Source organism: Aquila chrysaetos, chromosome Z (genome assembly GCF_900496995.4).
Source record: "Aquila chrysaetos chrysaetos chromosome Z, bAquChr1.4, whole genome shotgun sequence".
NCBI classification, from domain to species: domain Eukaryota; kingdom Metazoa; phylum Chordata; class Aves; order Accipitriformes; family Accipitridae; genus Aquila; species Aquila chrysaetos.
Window position 1 is genome coordinate 73,414,542 of NC_044030.1, and position 19,160 is coordinate 73,433,701.

General features: G+C 43.2%; 1 protein-coding gene across 2 annotated transcripts in view; it reads right to left on the reverse strand.

Moving 5' to 3' along the window:
- Positions 1 to 19,160, reverse strand: part of LOC115337259 (cuticle collagen 2-like) — a 142,101-nt gene that overhangs the window by 112,679 nt on the left and 10,262 nt on the right. The gene's annotated exons all lie outside the window — the stretch shown is intronic.

Genomic DNA, 19,160 nt, shown 5'->3' on the forward strand with positions numbered 1-19,160 from the left:
CCTGAAACTACCAGAAACCCGAGGAAGAGGCTACCACAACTGCCCACAGATATGGGCAACTAAAGGAGGGCCAGCTGCATGCAATAAAGGCACATATTTTATACTAACAAAACCAATTTACTATACAAGGAAAAAATATTTATTTGATCTAGATCTGCATCACATCTGATAAATATTTCTTGGTACACTAAGTTTTTCCCAAATGAGTCAAACACTTACGTGCAATGTTAATAATGCGCATAAATACCAAAAAAAAATCAGCTTTGTTTCTGGAAGCCAGGAGGGAAAAAAAAAAAAAAAGGTTGTCCTTTCTAATGAGAAGAGTAACCTGTTTAAAGCATGGCTTGACATACAAGAAAATGAAAATACATTTAATGATGAGGCAAATCTGCTTGCGTTTTATTGAGCTAAAAAAAAATTTGCTTCTATTCCTTCCAAAATAGGAATGTCTGTTAGGTAGATCACTAGAAACACTGAAAAGTGTTTTTAACTTTATTTTTAGAGCACTTCTTAATTGTTCCCATGGAAAAATATGTCCTTTCAGTACAGATTCTGAGAAACTTTCAGCAGATTATTTCATTTCTGTTTCTTCTCTGAGCCAAGGTTTTGGTGGGTTTTTTTTCTTTCTTTCTTTCTTTCCTTTTTTTTTTTTTCTTTTCTTTTCTCTTTTTTTTAACAGAAGGAGCCAAATCCTTCTCTGGTGTAACACCAATCAGTATACATCAGAAATTAAATTGCTTTATTCAGCCCTTATCAGATAAAACTTTGCAGCTTTGACTGTACCGATGCCCTCATTGATTGATTTCAATGGTTTAAACTGTTGCACATACCCAGAGAATTTCCCTCACTTTGCCTCATTTGACACTATTAGCTGATACAGGATTGCCTGGTCTTTTCCTTCCTTCTTTGGTTTTAGCTTCTCTCCATTTTCCAGGCTCATACAAACTGAGGTTGTTTTGTACTTGCATCTTAGCAGTACTCTTTCAGATTCAGCTGTATGCTCTTTATTGGTGCAATTTGATAATGCAGCCCAGAGTATTCAAATTTAATTTTGCACTGCCCCAGTTCTGGGAGCTTGATGGAAAGGGCTGCCCCAAGAGCTTTGCAGCACCTCAGAACCACTGTATCTCCACACCTCAAAGCAGCCCCGGGTCTGCACTCACACCCTTATTCTAGTCTGTCCTCTGCAAAGAGGGAGGGCAGCGAAAGGCTAAGTCAAAGCTGTTTTTACGTCTTGGTATTGAGAAACTTCAGAGAACTTTAGATCAAACCCTCAACTGAAAAATATTTCTGATTATTCATTACCAACTTACATTCTTCCTTCATGTGCTCATTTTTTAGATATTTTCTGGCAACAACTCAGTATCTCTGATCTGTTGATTCATAAAGTTCATTTTAGGCTTCATATTTCAAATCCGGTTCAGGTCTGCAGAGGTTTATCCAGGAACAAAACAGCACTCTTTCTAAAGAGGACCTAGAAGAGTTGCAAATGGATGAGTGGTTAGTCTCAGCCCCATGAACAGCCATTATCCTCGTGAATAACAATACAGGAGGGAAACTGCTCTTGAAGTTTGGTCCCAATCATCCAAATGTTCCAGGATCTGCCTTTAACAAGTCCAGAACTAGTTGCTGCAAATGCAAGGCAAATAACCCAGCAGTAGACAGATGGAGGCATGATCTACTCCTTATGAGAGGTCTCATTCCAGTCCATAATTGTTAGCAGAAATAATAAATAAGATGCTATTTATTACATGATGTAGCATTTTGTCAACCTAAAGCTTTTTTCTTTTCTTCTTCTAGTGCTTCTTAATTAGTACCTGGCCTTTACCATCTGCTGAAGAGAGCTATGATAGCAAACACCAGATTATCTTCACAAGTATCCGATAGAGCTAACTGTTTCATGTCAGAATTGCCTAAAATGTTTTTCGCTGAAGGAAATGATAAATCACAGCCCTCGTTTTTCAGTACACATTCCAAGGCAATGGTTTCCAAACTGCTTTGGACCCTGCCCCACTGTCAACTCTCAGCATTACTTACATGCCATCAATCACCATTACAGTCAAACATTTAGTTGAACTCCAAGGAAAATGTGGCTGTGTGTGCCAGCTGTACAACATGCCCTCGCAGGCCACCATTTGTGACACTCCTGCTAAGAAACAGGTTTATATGTACAGGCCACAGTACAGTCAGAACCAAGTCTCCCTCACCACATAAGAAGGAGATCTGCGACACAAGAAAATTTCTGTCTTCCTGTAAGTCCCAGATGAAGGTCAGAGATAAATAAAAAGCCCAATGTTCAGATGAGCTCAACGATCCTCTTTTTCTCTGCATGCTGAAAGATTAATGATAAAATGCTTTTGCTTCTGCAGGGCACGGTACAAAACATTGGAAATCATCTAGTAGAAGGAGTCCACCAAGACAGCAATACAGGGGTTGAGGTGTGTGGAAGACATGTGAAGGGTACATGTTTATATACCTTCTTCATATCTCCCTGCGTGCACGCAGAGGAGTTCATGCAGCATGTGTACTTGTGTTACTCAGCAAGAAGCTCCTGAAGGTGCAGGTTTGTCCCACACACCCTACCACCTTGATGAAGCATTGTCCCTGTCACAGTGCTGGCCCTAACTAGCTCTGTGAGGCTGCCTTCCACTCCTGCACACTCTCCCTTGCAGAGCTGTTCTTTCCCTGTACGCAGCGGTGCCAGCAGTTCCAAGGAGCTGAACAAGGCCTTTGATTCACTTGATTCAGTGACCGTGAGGCTCCTGGCTCCCCTCAAACTCCTGGGCCAAACCCTGCTGTCATTGAAGTCCAGGTTTTTGTGTTTGAATTCTGTGAGAGCAACACTGAAGCCTGCTGCCTGCTCAAGGGACTTGAACCATCCTGACCAGGCTGGTGGAAAGAGGGAGGGCTTGCGTTGTGTGCCTGCCCTCAAATTTTGATGCTTCCAAGCTTTCCCCAACAGGTCATTCTCCAAACTTGAAAATTATGCAAATGCCCAAAGAGACAAGATGCAGGGAGTTTCTTTCCAGCTGACTGGCTGAGGATTTTAACTTTCTGGCCTACAGTCAGCAGAGCATCTACCAGCTCATGTGAAGCTGTAAGTGTGTCATCAGGATACCACATGCTTTGATAATTACTCTAGTGGGTATTAAAGTTATTCCTGTGCTGTATAGATCACTTACAAAACACAATAACTGAACCAGAAATCCTTATGTGAGACAGTCATAAAATCAGTGGCTGAAAGTGCCAGCATGTCTCTGACACGTCCGGCGTAAACTGGAACCCAAAATTCCTGCCTAGTGCAGCCAGTCAGGAATCCAACTGTCCTGTGATTATGAAATCTGAGGCATGGCAGAGCAGCTTATGTCAGATCTACTGTGTATCCATGAGTCTTAAACCAAGACTTGTGAATATAACCCATGCCCTTCCTGGCTTGTGAGAAGGGTCATGAGCAACTGGTGAAATTTCAGACTGAAATAGCCAATACATCATTGAGAGCACCCAGCTCTTCTTTCTTTAAAGACCAGATACCCATCCCAGATGCACTGGTCCTACCCAGCTATATTCCCAGCACAAAAACCCCTGTTCTGGAGAAAGCCTAGAGAAAAAAAATTCTAGGCTTTCTCAACCCTGGCTCAAGGCAGGACACAGAGCTAAGTCACCTTTACAAGCATGATGGAGAGGGAAAGATACCCATTCTCCTCACTTGACTGCTATTCTTTGCTACCTCTGTGCATCAGCTGATACATTATAGTGTTTTCACAATAATTTTTTTGCAACACTTTCACCATACAAGTGGTGAAAGTCCTGAGAACTATGCTAAGATAGTTTCGGTCTTTCCCAATAGGAGAAATTCAGTGAACTAAATAATAATGGCAAATAGCATGTCCTCATAACATCTCCCTTGGATCAGTATTTTCTCTGTTTTTTCCTATGGCTGTGTATCATACTGCAGTGAATAATAAATTTCATACAGAAGCAGGACTCTAACACTGGATAACAGTCAGCACCAAGTATCAATACCAAATATCACCACCTGCTGCCACGACAGCTGTCTAGAGTTTGGACGATACTGGCTTAAAAGTGAAGAATGGTTATAACCCACTAACAATGGTTGAAGGTAGTTTTATCCATCCTGAATCATCTGCAGGCATAAAATTATTATCTTTGCCTGAACATTTCCAAGCAGCTGCCTCCACTCTGCTGGATTCAACATGTGCTCTGAAAGCAGTATTCATGAATAACCCTTTCTGTATATCTGGTTAGGTACAAGAACCTCCCTGTACTTTCAGATGGGAACTTCAGCTTTTAAGAGACATCAAACAGTGCAAAGACCAAAGTAGCACAAGATGTTAGGAGGATACCAAGCCTATCCGTACTATAAATGGGCTCAAATCAACTCCAAGGTCTTGATAATTATCTTCAAGGCATGCTTGTTGCCTAAGTCCAGGATATATAAAAGGCTATGAGCTAAGGGTAGGTAGGAAAAATTTCCTCAAAGACCAGGAGTAAAACCCTGGGTACCTCAATACTCACTAGCCTACACATAAGGCTCTTTCTCTGGTCTTATCCTCCCCTCCTTAAACAGACAGAAATATCCACAGTTTAAAAAAAAAAAAAAATCCTTTCTAAAATAAGATATTTTACAGAAATTGTGCAGACACATTATGAGATGCATGGGGTACCACCAGATGGAACAGACTTTGCCTTACAATAAGCTGTCCTAGAGCTGCAGGAGGCAAAGGCCAAACCCAGACTGTGGAGAAGGCAAGGAGATGGAGAGGACACAGCTGGACTGGCAGTAGCTGGGGTAGCTGAAGGATGCCATGGCCTTTGGGAGCAGACAGAGGAGATGCATCATCCCACTGGTGCAGCCTGCCTTGAAGTGGGTTAAGCTAACCTTCTGACGAGCACCCATGCTCATATAGGAGCTAGTAAGGAATCACACTTACAATTTCCATCCTGGATTATATACAATGGCTCCTCATGTACATCCAGCCTTACCTAGCAAGGAAGAGATGTGTCCTTCCAAAAGAGATTCACGCAATAGGCTCCCAAGGAGGTAGAGCTCTGTTCTTAATATCACAAAAGGGATGATATTCCCAATTTCATATATGGCTTTAAGAATTTAGAGGGTTTGGGGTTTTTTTCTTATATTTCATATGCAAAAGGGGGTTGGAACAGGGTTAGAATTTTCTATCAACCTTTGTTTTTGCCTAGCAGTCTTTTTAACCATGTTCCCTACCAGTGTTATTTCCACTAGCCTTAATTATTTTAATCATCAGGCTCATTATCCTATTCATTAGACTTGAAGCAGAGGTAATTCTCAGTGTGCTCTGAGTTACAGTGCCACTAAGACTAAATAGCTATTAATATTATTCATCTAAACGAGCCCTAAAAACCAGTCAAATTGAGGTTAAAACCACAGCAAACAGACAAATTAGCAGGAACATTTAAATTAAACGGCCATTTTGGTTAGATTGTCAAACTGAGATGGCAGGGAATAAATCTTCATAAATCCTTAAACAGGAAGTTAAAAGAGGTAGTTATGTAGGTAGTTACAAATCATATGAGCAAATTTTTGCCTGCAGCAGTAAAATCAAATTTCAGTTGGGTGTACATTTTAGTGCTGGAACCAAATTACTGTTTATGTCTAGATCACAATCTCAAGGCCAGTGAAGGCTTCCTCCCTACATTTGTGTTGTATGAAGGCTAATCTGTTTCCTTCTACCTCCCCACAGAAATTATAGACTGCAACAGGGCAATCTTTGAGGGAAATGTCTAGCAGCTTGATCTCCCAGATGCATGTGTATTATGTATAGATATATATATACACACACATATATACAGCTGACAGCTTAATTTCTCTGTAACTCTTCACAAAATGGGACACACAGAATTTAGTCTGAGATTTAGGCAATAGATATTTAAGAGATTAACCTTGGTCCCCGAGTAAGGTTTTTGCAGGAATTCCTAGGCACAGGACAGCATCAAGCCAGTTAGCTTTATCAACCTTCCCAAGACAATTTGCAGTCCTGAAAGATCAGGCCTTCACTTCATCTTTTGGCCCTCAGCTGGTCTCCCCAAAGCATCTCTGCTGGAGGCCCCAGGCAGTGTGAAGCATGCCTTGTATTTGGACAAGTGTACAATCTAAGCAGTTGGTATATGTTGCTGAGACAGAAGTTACCTTAAAATAGTACCTGTGATTACAATAAATACAATCATAGCAGTAGAAAGGAACGTGTGAGGACATCTCTGAACCCTCCTCTCTGGAACAGGTGATCAGAGCATACCTTTAGCATTACCAACATCAGGTAGAGTTTCTAAAAAGCCACAAAGAGCCAAAAAGACCTCTGAAGGTGACCAGAGCACAGAGGTACAGCAGCAAGAATGGATCAGAACAAGTCCAGGTCCTTGCAATTTGGCACTGCCCACCTGGGCCCTCTACCTCCCTAGCACAGGGCAACTGGGAATGGAAAATCGCTCACATGCTTCTCAGGAGGATTTAGAAGACAAGTTCACATGCTCAGCATTTTACTGTTTCTCTTCCATGGAAGGGATCTGGAAAACTAGCTGTATAATCATCAGGAGGCATAATACATGAAGGTATACAAAACATCTTCATATCCAACCTCACATTTCATTCTGTTGCTTACTTCCTATACCCATCTGAAAAATATGTCCCAGGAAAAAGTTAATACCCAGGAAGGAAGGTGAGAAAGGAGCCAGGGGAGTTTTAAGTGATACTTTGGTGGAGCTGAATAGAATCATAGAACGGTTTGGGTTGGAAGGGACCTTTGAAGGTCATCTAGTCCAACCCTCCCTGCACTAGACCACGTTGCTCAAAGTCCCATCCAGTCTTGAACGCTTCCAGTGATGGGGCACCTACAACCTCTCCAGGCAACCTGTTCCAGTGTCTCACCCTCATTGTAAAAAAATTTCTTCCTTATGTCTCTTTTTCAGTTTAAAACTGTCGGTCCTTGTCCTGTGACTACAGGCCCTGGTAAAAAGTCTCTGTCTTTCTTATAAGCCCACTGTGCTGCCTGAAGAGCCACTCAGCCACTCCAGTTTTGTCCCTGCCTATACAGCCCTTAGATTATATTGTGGAAATTATTATTCTTGTCCTAGCTACAACTCCTCTCCTGCATAGACATGACTACGTATGTCCTGTCCCACTCATGCACCACCCCTAAAGCCATCCAAGCTGTGATTCATATCCTTTCCCAGGGCTCCTTTAAAAATTCCTGGCCACGCTTGCCATGGGAGGCCTGTTTGTCTTCAGGCCATGAAAAAATTTCTGCTACCCTGTGTGTTTTTAAATGATATCCCTGCCCAACTTTCTGAAACAATAGCAATTGTGGAAGAGCTTTTAATGACATTCACTTCATTAGGGCTGCTTCATAAGAAAAATAGTTTGGCAAAAAAAAGCACCAAGTGGAAAACAGATGCTAAAATTGGTTGGTCAGTTCTTCAACCATCTATGGCTCCATTAAAAGGTGCACACAGCTGTTATGGTCAGCCACCTGCCTTGTAACACTGGCTTTCTGTATAAGTCCCACGTAGCCAGCTGCACCAGTATTTTCTATCACTTGTCAAATCAGAGAGCAAATTTATCATTTTCAAGGCAAACAGACAGTATCCTGAATTAGTCACACGGCAAATCCACTGGTCACTGAGACCTCTTTCTCTAGCTTGTTGTAAAGTTGCAAGTTGTGAAGATTCAACAAGCTTTACTCACTTTAAATGAGCTGCTCTCCACACACATATTTCAATAGTTTACAGGAGTTTTTGAGTAGGCCTAGAATTTCATTACTGTATTCAGAAAAGTGATATCACTCTTAAAAGGTAGTACTGCCTGCTAGTGTCTCTCTTCTCCAACTCTTGCTCCATTCAGTTGAGTTTTGCATACAGAGGGAAGTGATTCAGAAAAGAATCATTTTCTGTGGTAACTGGTGCTGGAAAAGCATCAGTGAAATTACTACCACATCGACCAGAGCTCACTTACAACCTCCGCAAAGCAGATGCAGGCAGGGGCAAAGCACTCTGCTCTGAAAGAGTTCCTGGTATAGAACTTCACAGGAGGGCTATAGTATTGATCCCACAGAGTGAAGTCATCTACTCCGGCCAGCTTTAGTTTTACTCTCTTTATCTTTTGAGGGAAAGGGGAAAATACCCAGCTGACCTGTCAGTAAGCCAGAGAGAGGCACCTGCTTACCCACGCAGGAAGGACTCTTTCATGAAGCCATGTAGCATGTCTTAGAAACACTGTTTTACTTATGTCCTTCTGTGTAAATTAAAAAAAATGCTATGCAAATACTTCCTACACTACCACACATATAACCAAAATATAACTTACTATTTGAAGATATAATTTTAGGCCTTGTACTCAGCATATACTAGAACATACAGTTCCGTATATTTATATAATTTTCTTGATTCACAGATGAGTGACAAACTTCAGAAATGGTTTTTTTTAGTAAAAAGAGCAGCAGACAGACAATTTCATATTGATCTGTAGAAGACAACAAGACTTTCGGGACTCCTTCAAGAATTATCAAAAAATTACATTTGCCCTAAGCCCACAGTTAAGAGTTCAGGGGCAGAACTGCAGTTGCCAGAGGCTGTCCAGTAACTGGGGTGACTGCGCTGTTTATGCCAGCAGAAGATCTTACATTTCTTTATGGCCAGATATAAGGTAGGAGTGGATGCAGGCCCTGGTGGATCTTTGCAGTCATCCAGTCCTAAGAAATGACACAACACTCAGCAGCTACAGCAGATGAGGTAAAATCTTCAGCAGTGCCATACTTGCAAACACAGGGTGCCCAGACTGGGGACAGCATGAGGAAAGTACTTACTCAGCTCACACAGGTCTTTTATCTATATCTTTGTTTCCCAAGCTATACTTGGCTTAAGGAATTCCTTTATGTCATTGTAGATTTCATGGAGTTCTCTTTTGTCTCCCAGCTCAGTTCTTTCATTACCCTTGTTCGTTATCTACCATCTGTCTCTTCTCCTTTTTTTTCCTGATCTGACTGATGTGGTTATTAGTAGAAAACTTCTTCATTCCATGATGGGAATTTGCACAATTGTCCACATTATTTACTTAGGGAATTCCAGTAGCCCAAAATAAAATGATCAGACTCTGATATTGGCTAAGCTTATATAAGCCTGGAATAACTCCACTGATCTGAGGAGAATTTGCCTGGATTTACATTGGTATGAGCAAGACAAAAGTCTGGCCCAGGGTTTCTGTATCTTCACTCACTTTAGACTTCACCAATCACACAACCCTGGATGCTAATAGTTTGACTAAAACTGGAGACAGGCTTTTTCACAGAGGCTGGCACTCCATGGTCTTTTCCAGCTGTGGAACATCAGCTGTCCATCCCAGGAAATTTTGTTGACTGAAGCAGTTTAAACCTCCAGCCTAAATTCCTATTAGTAATTTAAAGCTTCTACTAAAGTGTTGTCAAAATTTTTTTAATAAGTCTATATGCATGAGAAACTTCAAAATCAGCAAACTACTACTTGTTTGGGGTCCAAGTCTCGTTTGTAAAATAACACAGCTCTACACTGGCTGTAAATTACTGCAGTGTCCTCCCCTTTGAGGACCACTTACACACTCCAGAGGGATATAAAGTGGCTTTGCTGTAAGTAAGAAATGGGCACTTTATGTTTAGCGGGTTTTTTTGCTGTTTATTGTCAGTAACTCTCTGCAGCACAGTGATTTCATCTTGTGGATAAGATGCATATGGTTGTTGATTGGCTTCTGCTATTGAGACTTTTGTCCTCTGTTGACTCTGCCTGTCTCAGGGCATGCTACTCTGGCAGCAGCACTGGGAGTATGCACCATGAGCCTTGCCTTGCGGTTCATTGTCACACACAATTTCCCCCAGGGCAGCAGCAATTTTCCTGCAGCAATGACCGCAGACATCAGCCGCTTTCTTGTTATGGATCACTGTCTGTAGCAAACTCAGTAACACTGCACAATCGAATGCCACTGAAGCCAGCGGGAGCACCATCAGGCTTTAGGTCAGCAGAGTTTGGGTAGCAGCTCATTCATCCCGCTGCATTATGCAAGGCATCATGGCTGTGCATTACTGGTACATTGGATGCTAGTCCCTGTAAGAAAATTATTTTTCTCCCTGGTGATTTAGTCAAAGCACTCTGAAATCAGTGGAAAAACAGTGACACTCTGCAATTTTTACTTTAGCCAACGGGCACAGCCATTTTCAGGATTTAAAATCAAGAAACTTATTGTGGCTGAAACTATCTAAACCCATATCCATCAACAGGGTAATATCATTTTTAGCTTGCTGCCTGAGGGCACATAACTGACATTTTGTATATATAAAGTATTGGCGTTCTTCATATGCCAAAGTTTAAACCACAGAAGGAATCTTCTGGCAGATTATAACAGAAGCTCCCTAGAGGCAGCTGAAACAGTCCATTATCTGTGCGTGCCTGTGTTGACTAAAAGTTACACATAGGCTGCTCTCCACCATCCAGCAAACGAAGGCACAATGCTGCCCTTATCCCTGCAGTGCTTTGGAACAGGAGTTCCCACCAGCTTCAGGGCTGCTTTCCCACTTGCATCAAGGGAAGAGCTGCCCTCTGCAAACCCCAGCAGGAGCTGTGCAGCGAGCGTCCAGTATCCCTCACCACAGCTCTGGAGGGTTACCATGCCACTCCAGCCACTGAATAAAGGGAACTAGGAGTGTACAGACATGGGACAATACCATGTTGGGTCACCTAGGAAATTATTTTAAAGGGTTAAGGACTAGCAAAGGGTGGAAGGTCTGTGAAGCAGCTTGCACAGAAAATACCAAGTCTGTTCCTAACCTCTTACGCAGGATTTTTTTTTCACCCTAAGACAGCCCAAGACCTAGGAAGAGTGGAATTTTTCACTTATACTGGTTTCTTAGAGCTGCTTGAATGAGCTCTCTTCAGTCTTTAATGTTTGTTTCCCAAATCCTCAATTTACTTGTAAAGCTAGGATGCAAATAATAAGAGCTACCAGAGAGAGCAGTGTTTATGTTTGCATAGGTTTTTATAGAAAAAGCTTGAATATCTGTTTGCAGTAGTAAGTTTTGTGATTTTAATTATGAGAAAGCTAGTCAATGTAGTGGGTCATTTTGGCTCTTCCATTTAAAATCTCAGGACATGAAAAGGAACAGGAATTGTCTGTTTAACTAAGCCTTTCTCCTCAAGTTAAAATGGCAACATTTTAGAACAAATGAATTTCTTTTATTGAGACAAGAGTTTATATTAATTTTTTTCTGTACAACTTAATAACTCATACCAAAGCCCTCACTACTGTTCTTGTGGCATAAAAAAAATAATCTTAAATTCAGGGTGATTGTAATTTAGATCCATTTTAAATTTTATTTGTATTTTCAGTCAGGTTTATTGTCAAGGAAGGTTTGCCACCACATAACTCATTCTTCTGTCCCTGACTCACCATCATAATCAGTCACTGCAGGTAAAGCAGTTAAGCATGTGCAAAGCTAAGCCATATTCAATGGGCCAAAAATAACACTTATTTATGGCTGTGTTTTGCTCCCTTTCTGTAGTACTTACCAGATGCATGCTTCTTTGTAGAGATCTTGTTTCCAATTTTATGAGAAGCTGGCACTGCGAAATTCCTGCCTCACCTACCTGATTTCCATATTCTAGTCGTCTCACTCTCCTGCAGTGTTTAACTTTTTCTATAGGTGTATATACTCATATGCAATAATATACCTAGTTAAGACAGCCAGCATTTTTCTTATTGTTCAATGCTATGATTCTGTTTTCTGCCTGTTCCAGTATTACATAGCTGCTGCCCTTCCTCCGCAAACATCAAGTTCATCTTGAGGGTAGGCTCAAGTGGTTGACCTATAACAAAGTAAACACATGTAGCTCAGTCACATGAGTTCAAGGCTTGCTTGTGTGAGGTTGCTTGACAGTCTGGGGTCTGTGAAAGCAAATGTGTAGCTGCGGCAGTGCAGGCTGCTCCAGAGAGGAATAGTTTACACGAAGGTAAAGCAGAATTTAGATTAATAACCTCTGGAACAGAGATGTTGCAACCTTTGCCAAGATCACTCACCTCGCAGAGCTTCATTTCACAGCCTCCAGGGTGGTGAAAACCACACTGTCTGCTCACCAGAGCACTCCCCCTGCTCGTCACCAGTTTCATAGAATCATAGAATTGTTTAGGTTGGAAAAGACCTTAAAGATCATTGAGTCCAACTGTCAACCCAACACCACCATGCCCCCCAACAGGGCAGCCTGTTCCAATGCCTGACAACCCTTTCAGTAAAGAAATTTTTCCTAATATCCAATCTAGACCTCCCCTGCTGCAACTTGAGGCCATTTCCTCTCGTCCTATCGCTTGTTGCTTGGGAGAAGAGACCAGCACCCACCTCACTACAACCCCCTTCAGGTAGTTGTAGAGAGCGATAAGGTCTCCCCTCAGCCTCCTCTTCTCCAGACTAAACAGCCCCAGTTCCCTCAGCCGCTCCTCACAAGACTTGTGCTCCAGGCCCCTCACCAGCTTGGTTGCCCTTCTCTGGACACGCTCCAGCACCTCCATGTCTTTCCCGTAGTGAGGGGCCCAAAACTGAACACAGCACTCGAGGTGCGGCCTCACCAGTGCCGAGTACAGGGGAACAATCACCTCCCTGCTCCTGCCGGCCACACTATTTCTGATACTGGCCAGGATGCGATTGGCCTTCTTGGCCACCTGGGCACACCGCTGGCTCATATTCAGCCGGCTGTCGACCAGCACCCCCAGGTCTTTCTCTGCCGGGCAGCTTTCCAGCCACTCTGCCCCAAGCCTGTAGCGCTGCATGGGGTGGTTGTGACCCAAGGGCAGGACCCGGCACTTGGCCTTGTTGAACCTCATACAGTTGGCCTCAGCCCATCAATCCAGCCTGTCCAGATCCCTCTGTAGAGCCTTCCTACCCTCGAGCAGATCAACCCTCCCTCCCAACTTGGTGTTGTCTGCAAACTTACTGAGGGTGCACTCAATCCCCTCATCCAGATCATTGATAAAGATATTAAACAGAATGGGGCCCAACACCGAGCCCTGGGGAACACCACTGGTGACCCACTGCCAACTGGATTTGACTCCATTCACCACAACTCTCTGGGCTCGTCCATCCAGCCAGTTTTCTACCCAGCAAAGAGTACATTTGTCTAAGCCATGAGCTGCCAGCTTCTCAAGGAGTATGATGTGAGAGACAGTGTCAAAGGCCTTGCTGAAGTCTAGGTAGACAACATCCACAGCCTTCCTCTCATCCACTGGGCGGGTCACCTGGTCATAGAAGGAGATCAGGTTGGTCAAGCAGGACCTGCCTTTCATGAACCCATGCTGGCTGGGCCCGATCCCCTGGTTGTCCTGCACATGCCGTGTGAGCACACTCAAGATGAACTGCTCCATAATCTTCCCTGGTACCGAGGTCAGGCTGACAGGCCTGTAGTTCCCCGGGTCCTGCCTGCGACCCTTCTTGTAAATGGGCGTCACATTGGCAAGCCTCCAGTCATCTGGGTCCTCCCCTGTTGACTAGGACTGCTGATAAATGATGGAGAGTGGCTTGGCAAGCTCCTCCGCCAGCTCCCTCAGTACTCTCGGATGGATCCCATCCGGTCCCATAGACTTGTGAGTGTCCAGACAGCGTAGCAGGTCATTAACTGCTTCCTCCTGGATTATGGGAGGTATATTCTGCTCTCTGTCCCTGTCTTCCAGCTCAGGGTACCCTGAGGATAACTGGTCTCACCATTAAAGACTGAGGCAAAGAAGGCATTCAGTACCTCAGCCTTTTCCTCGTCTTTGGTGGCAACATTCCCCTCTGCATCCAATGAAGGGTTCCTCTTTAGGAACTGTCCTGGGCTGTTTTCTGCTCTACCCATGCTCTCAGCAACACCAAGGTTGGGCACATCAGAGAAGGAAGAAAGAAAAGTCTAAGTGGCTGATCATCACCCCCCCTTCTCCCACAGTAATGGAGAGGACACCTTCCAGGGTCCAGTAGGAAGCATTCAAGTGTAGTTTTACCTTTCCCTCCAAATACATTGACTCAGCAGCAGCACCACTCACAAATACCAGAAGCTGTAGTAGAAAGGATCCACAAGCCCCAGTAACATTTCTGCAACTGGCTGGACATCCTCTGCCCAGTGCAGCTTGGTCCTGTGCTCAAGTCCCACCCCACACCCGTTCCAGCTGCACTGCCCATGTGTCCCCTCACCCCTCTGCACTGCACACCTACTCTTAGCCATCTCCCTTCTCCCCTTCCAGCCAAGCTGCTCCCACCCTCCCTTTCCCTACCCCAAGGGCCTGAAACAGAACAAATATGGTATTTGCAGCCACAGTGCAGCTCTCTGCCTGCTTGTCCTCTTACCCATTTTCTCTCTACCTGTGTCTATCCACAGCATTTGGGCCATGTTTCAAAACTCAGCAGTTAGCTTTCATATTTTTTGGTGCTTTTAACTTATGAAAGTGAAAAAATATCTCCCCCCACTCCATGGGAATAGTTTGAAAAGACAAAATTCAAATTGCGCCTGCATTTAATTAAGAGACAAATTTTCAGGCACCAACTGCCCCTGTCATGGGGAGCAAACCAAGCATGCAAGTCACTGCATGCACAGGCTGCAGGCATGGTGTCTAAGCACCCCAACCTTTGGCTGCAGATAAAGATTTACTCCAAGATAGTTGCAAATGAAGGTGCAAATTACTCACTGCAAAACTAACTCAAATTTCTGTATGGCAGAAGTGTCATACCTGATCAAGTCAGGCTAAAAGTTTGGTCCCAGTAATTCAGCATCTGCATATACTAAGTGATGACTGGACCTTTGGTAAACTCAGAAGAGGAAAAGGTTAGTCATTTCTATGAAATAATTATTTTCTGCATGCAGAAAACAGCTCTTTTCAGCATCTAGAGTCATTAATACATGTCATTAGTTGTCTGCAGAAGGGTTTTTTGTAGTATATGGAGTTGATCAAAATCCAGATGTGAAGACTGCTTGTATCAAACAGAGCTTCTTTTTACTTTTCATTTCTCCTTTCCTCCTGCTCATTTTCATCACAATGTAAAATGACTGATTACAATATTATGATTGCTGGTGGTGTAATATTTCAAACCCACCAGAAGTTAAGATTTCTGCTCATAAAAGAATCCTAGCTAATGCATTTTTAAAAACAGTTTTTCTGGCAGAAAAATTTGATGTGAACCAATGGTTTAACCACCACAGCCAATATCAAGAACTCCAGGTTCTTCAGCACGCTTCTCAGGGCCAGCATTCAAGGTCTGACTGGTAACTCCTAAAAGCCAATGGGTTCTCTCTTAAAAGACACAAAAGAATATTTTTATGCTAAATACATACAAGTAGACAACATCCTAACAGCAGGTAGATTATCTAGTTCATCTTTTTCCTTTCTCTTCATATAGTGCCTAGTGTAAGAGAAGCCTGACCCATGATGAGATCTCCTGGGCACATCCTGCATAGAGAACAGAGGTGATCCTGCCTCCCATGGCAGTGGGGCACGGCAGCATCTCTCATGCCCTTCAGGTGGTGTTTATTCCTGCTGTCAACAGCAGCAGTGGTGTGCTGACATTGTTACTAAAACTGTTTTGATCTTGTTGCAGAATGAATAAACGAACTCACCAGATTGGGACCAGCCCTATACCTCTCCTCTTAACAAAATCCATCCTGCATCTCCCATGGCATTAGCCAGGCTACTGTCGGCACTCCTGTGTATTTTTGGGGGTGGGGGGCACATGCATGTGAGTGCGTGTGTTATTCCAGCACTTAAATGCAGAACATTCAGCAATTCATATTGTTACTGGAAACGTAACTGTTGAATTTCTAATAGTTTGGACTCAATTGAGAGCTAAAGGTCAGTTTGCATCAGGTTTTGTATTTAATGAGTAAAACTTAAGTGCTCAAAAATATGTCTCAACCAAATGAATGTACTTAGTCCAGCAGGTTTATTTCAGAGTAGTGTTGCTTTGAAAGCCTATAAGCACAATAGTTACTGTCCTATAATCAAGAAAATCAAATCCAAGTGCTATCCTGAGAGGTTTTCAGAATTTTATCACCCACACAAAAGAAGCCAAACATTCTTTTAAGGGAATTGCCCTTAAAAATAGAAAAGCTATTTTAATCAAGCTGCTGGACTGTTTTATCTTGTCACCTGTGCCCAGTAATGGAACACTTTTTTCCTTTAATAGATATGTTTCTTAGAACATCCTGATCATAAGTGACCTTTGATTTTTAAGCAGAATACAACAGAACAGTTTAGTCCTGCTCCTTTTCTGGTCAGTGGGAAACCTGCCACCCCTTCCAGCACAGGGGTCTTCCCTGCAAAGCCACTTCACCCCCACCAAAGTTCACGGACAAGCGGGGGTCTCAACTCCTCTGAGGATCATAGCTAAGAGATGCTTTCCAAATGATCCACAATAGAATAGCTCGGCATGCAGCGTCCAGCTGACAGATGAGAGCACTGTGGGAAAGAAGCTTTCAGTTTTGATTTAAAGAGTGAAAGGGCAGCAGTATCTCTGGCATCTTTGGGCAGAGACTTTCATGGATGAAGTAGCAGCTGCCCAGTCCGCATAAATTTATGAACTGGTGAGACAAGCAGGCTGCTATCTGCTGGCCCTTTGGAGTGCGAAAGGTGTGACCAAATTGCACAGAGAGAAACCTGAAGGGCTTCACAGAGTCAGTAGAAAGCAAATTACCTCAAAGGAAATACTGAAACTGAATGTAAGCAAAGAAGTAGGATAGTATTCACCAGTGGCTGGCGGAACCCTGGAAGCATGTGCAAAACAAATTATGGCAATTTTTTGTGTGCAGGAAACCAGCATGAGAGGCACCACTGTTAAAAACAGCTAGAAACAAACAGTTTGTTGTCAGAGAAAGGTGCACTGGCAAAAATAAACAGTTTTCCACTAACTTGTGTCAGCCTTGGGAAAATCCCCTTTAAAAAGTCTAAACACACTTTTTGTCATCAGCCTGTGAGAAGCCTTTTATTTTGCTTTGAATTTTATTGTTTTGATATTTATGTTTTATCATGATGCTTTTGTGCACACACTACTACTTAAATCTCCTAATGCAATAGCTAGGAGATGCAACGCTTACTTAACTTTTAAAAATTATCAGATACTGAATATAATTTAAAGACACCCAATCAAAGAAGTTACTATTATATTCTAAGGAAGGAGCTTCGGCCAGCTCAATTCATTACAACATATCCAAACGAGACAAATACACAGTTAAGTATTTCAAATGGGAGAGCTGCAGGTCCAGGAGACATGCTGGTATTTCTAAAAAGGTTAAAGTTAGAGTTCATCGCAGGAAAAACCAATGACTCAAACATTAAATCTTCCTCCTGAACCTATGCTTCTCTGATAAAGGTCCTTAAGAAATAGCACCAAGACAGACAGGTCAGGGGAAAAGGGGTGCAGATCCCCAGGCAATTGCTGGAGATGTAAACAAGGGTAAATTTCTAGATTTTCTAGTCCCTGATGCAGCATAGAGAAAGAATAAGAATTTTAAAACAAAGCAGTGACACAGAGGCTTATGAGTAACATCTGATACCACACCAAAACACAAAATTTTCCTGAGTGAAGCATGTACAGATATAAGAGCAGAAGCCAAGACAATGACACAGTAGCCTGAGTAGTGACCCCAAAGGAGACCCTGAGACCCACCAGGGGAGATGAAGGGTCTCAGGTGAGCAAGGACCATCAGCTAAGAGGCTGCAAGCCTCTGGGGATCCCCACAGACAGGGCAGCAAACAAATGACCTTCCCAACACACGGGAAGCCTGAGTCCACAGGGAAATAAATGTAACACAGCATATAGCAGCCAACTTCTCTGAACACTGTCCCAGGCTCCTTGGGCTGTCAGTCTAAAATCAGCCCTTAGAGACTCTGATTTTCCCCATCTAAAAGGCTTCATTACAGAGTTATTCCCCATGCAGAAATTTTGGGTTAGGTCTCTTCCCAGGTAAAACACCAGGAATACAGCTGCTTACCATGTTTTACAGTAGGATTTAATATTATTTAATATTATCACAGATGACAGTAAAAACTTGCCTATTAACCAACACTTCAGATAATTTCCAAAAACTAATCAGCTGTTTCAGACAGATCATTACCTTTGCAATTAATTTTCTCTTCACAGACTGGCAATGACACAAAAACTGTTGCCTGAATTGTATTGAAGTTTGCTAAAATTGCTTGTGCCAAGTTAACTCCAAGTATTGCAGGAAAACTGATATAGCTGTGATGAAGCCAAGGGGGCGGGCTACTCCCATGCGTTTCCCATTTCCTAGTCAGCATAAACTGCAGCAGATACACAGAGAGCAGACAGAGAAATTATGCAGAGCTTGTTTCAGCTTTGATGGTTGTACAGCCAGTTATTGGGAATGCAGCTGCTGAAAGCTGAAGGCACTTTGCTTCCCATTGCCCGTCAGACAGGCGCTGACATCCCAGGGGATCTTACCTGAGAGATTGCACACTCCTAACACCACCGTTAGCATTTGTCTTCTAAGGTATCATCAGCTTAGCAAGAATTCATTAAACTTGGTGATTCTTAAATATTTCCTGCTGTGCTCAATGCCTATGCCCTTGCATTTTCCCATTCACCTGTGTTGCATTTCCCCTCGTGCCAGGGAAGAAGCCAAGATGCATGTTTCTCCGCAGCCTATATCTTCTTCTGTGAGAAGCTGCCTGCAAACCTTCTGCCAAGAAACCCTGGCACAATTGAGGACAGAAGAAGCACAGCTAAGTCCCCTCTGGCCACTGTGCTCTGGGGAATTACGGAGGAAGGAATATCTATATGTTGCTTACATGTGTGCAGTGTATGCACGCAGCAAGGGCTGAACAAGAGGAGCACTCATCCCAGGACACTGCTTAGAGAGAGAGGAGAGGAAATCTTAGGCCAGAAATATGTCAGAAATTAGGTGGGCAAGCCATCCCAGCAGCAGCGGCTGCAGGGGAGGGAGCCAGAGGAGGGAAGGGCTTTCAGGACTGCAGGGCACTGCAGGTCAGGTGTGTGTGTTTCCAACAATGCGTACCCCAGCATCATCCTCTCTCCACTGCTCCCATCCTATAGACCTGTTCACATCCAAGCTCATTTTGCAGAGATGCCTCTGATGAGACTGGTCACCTCTGGTTTCTC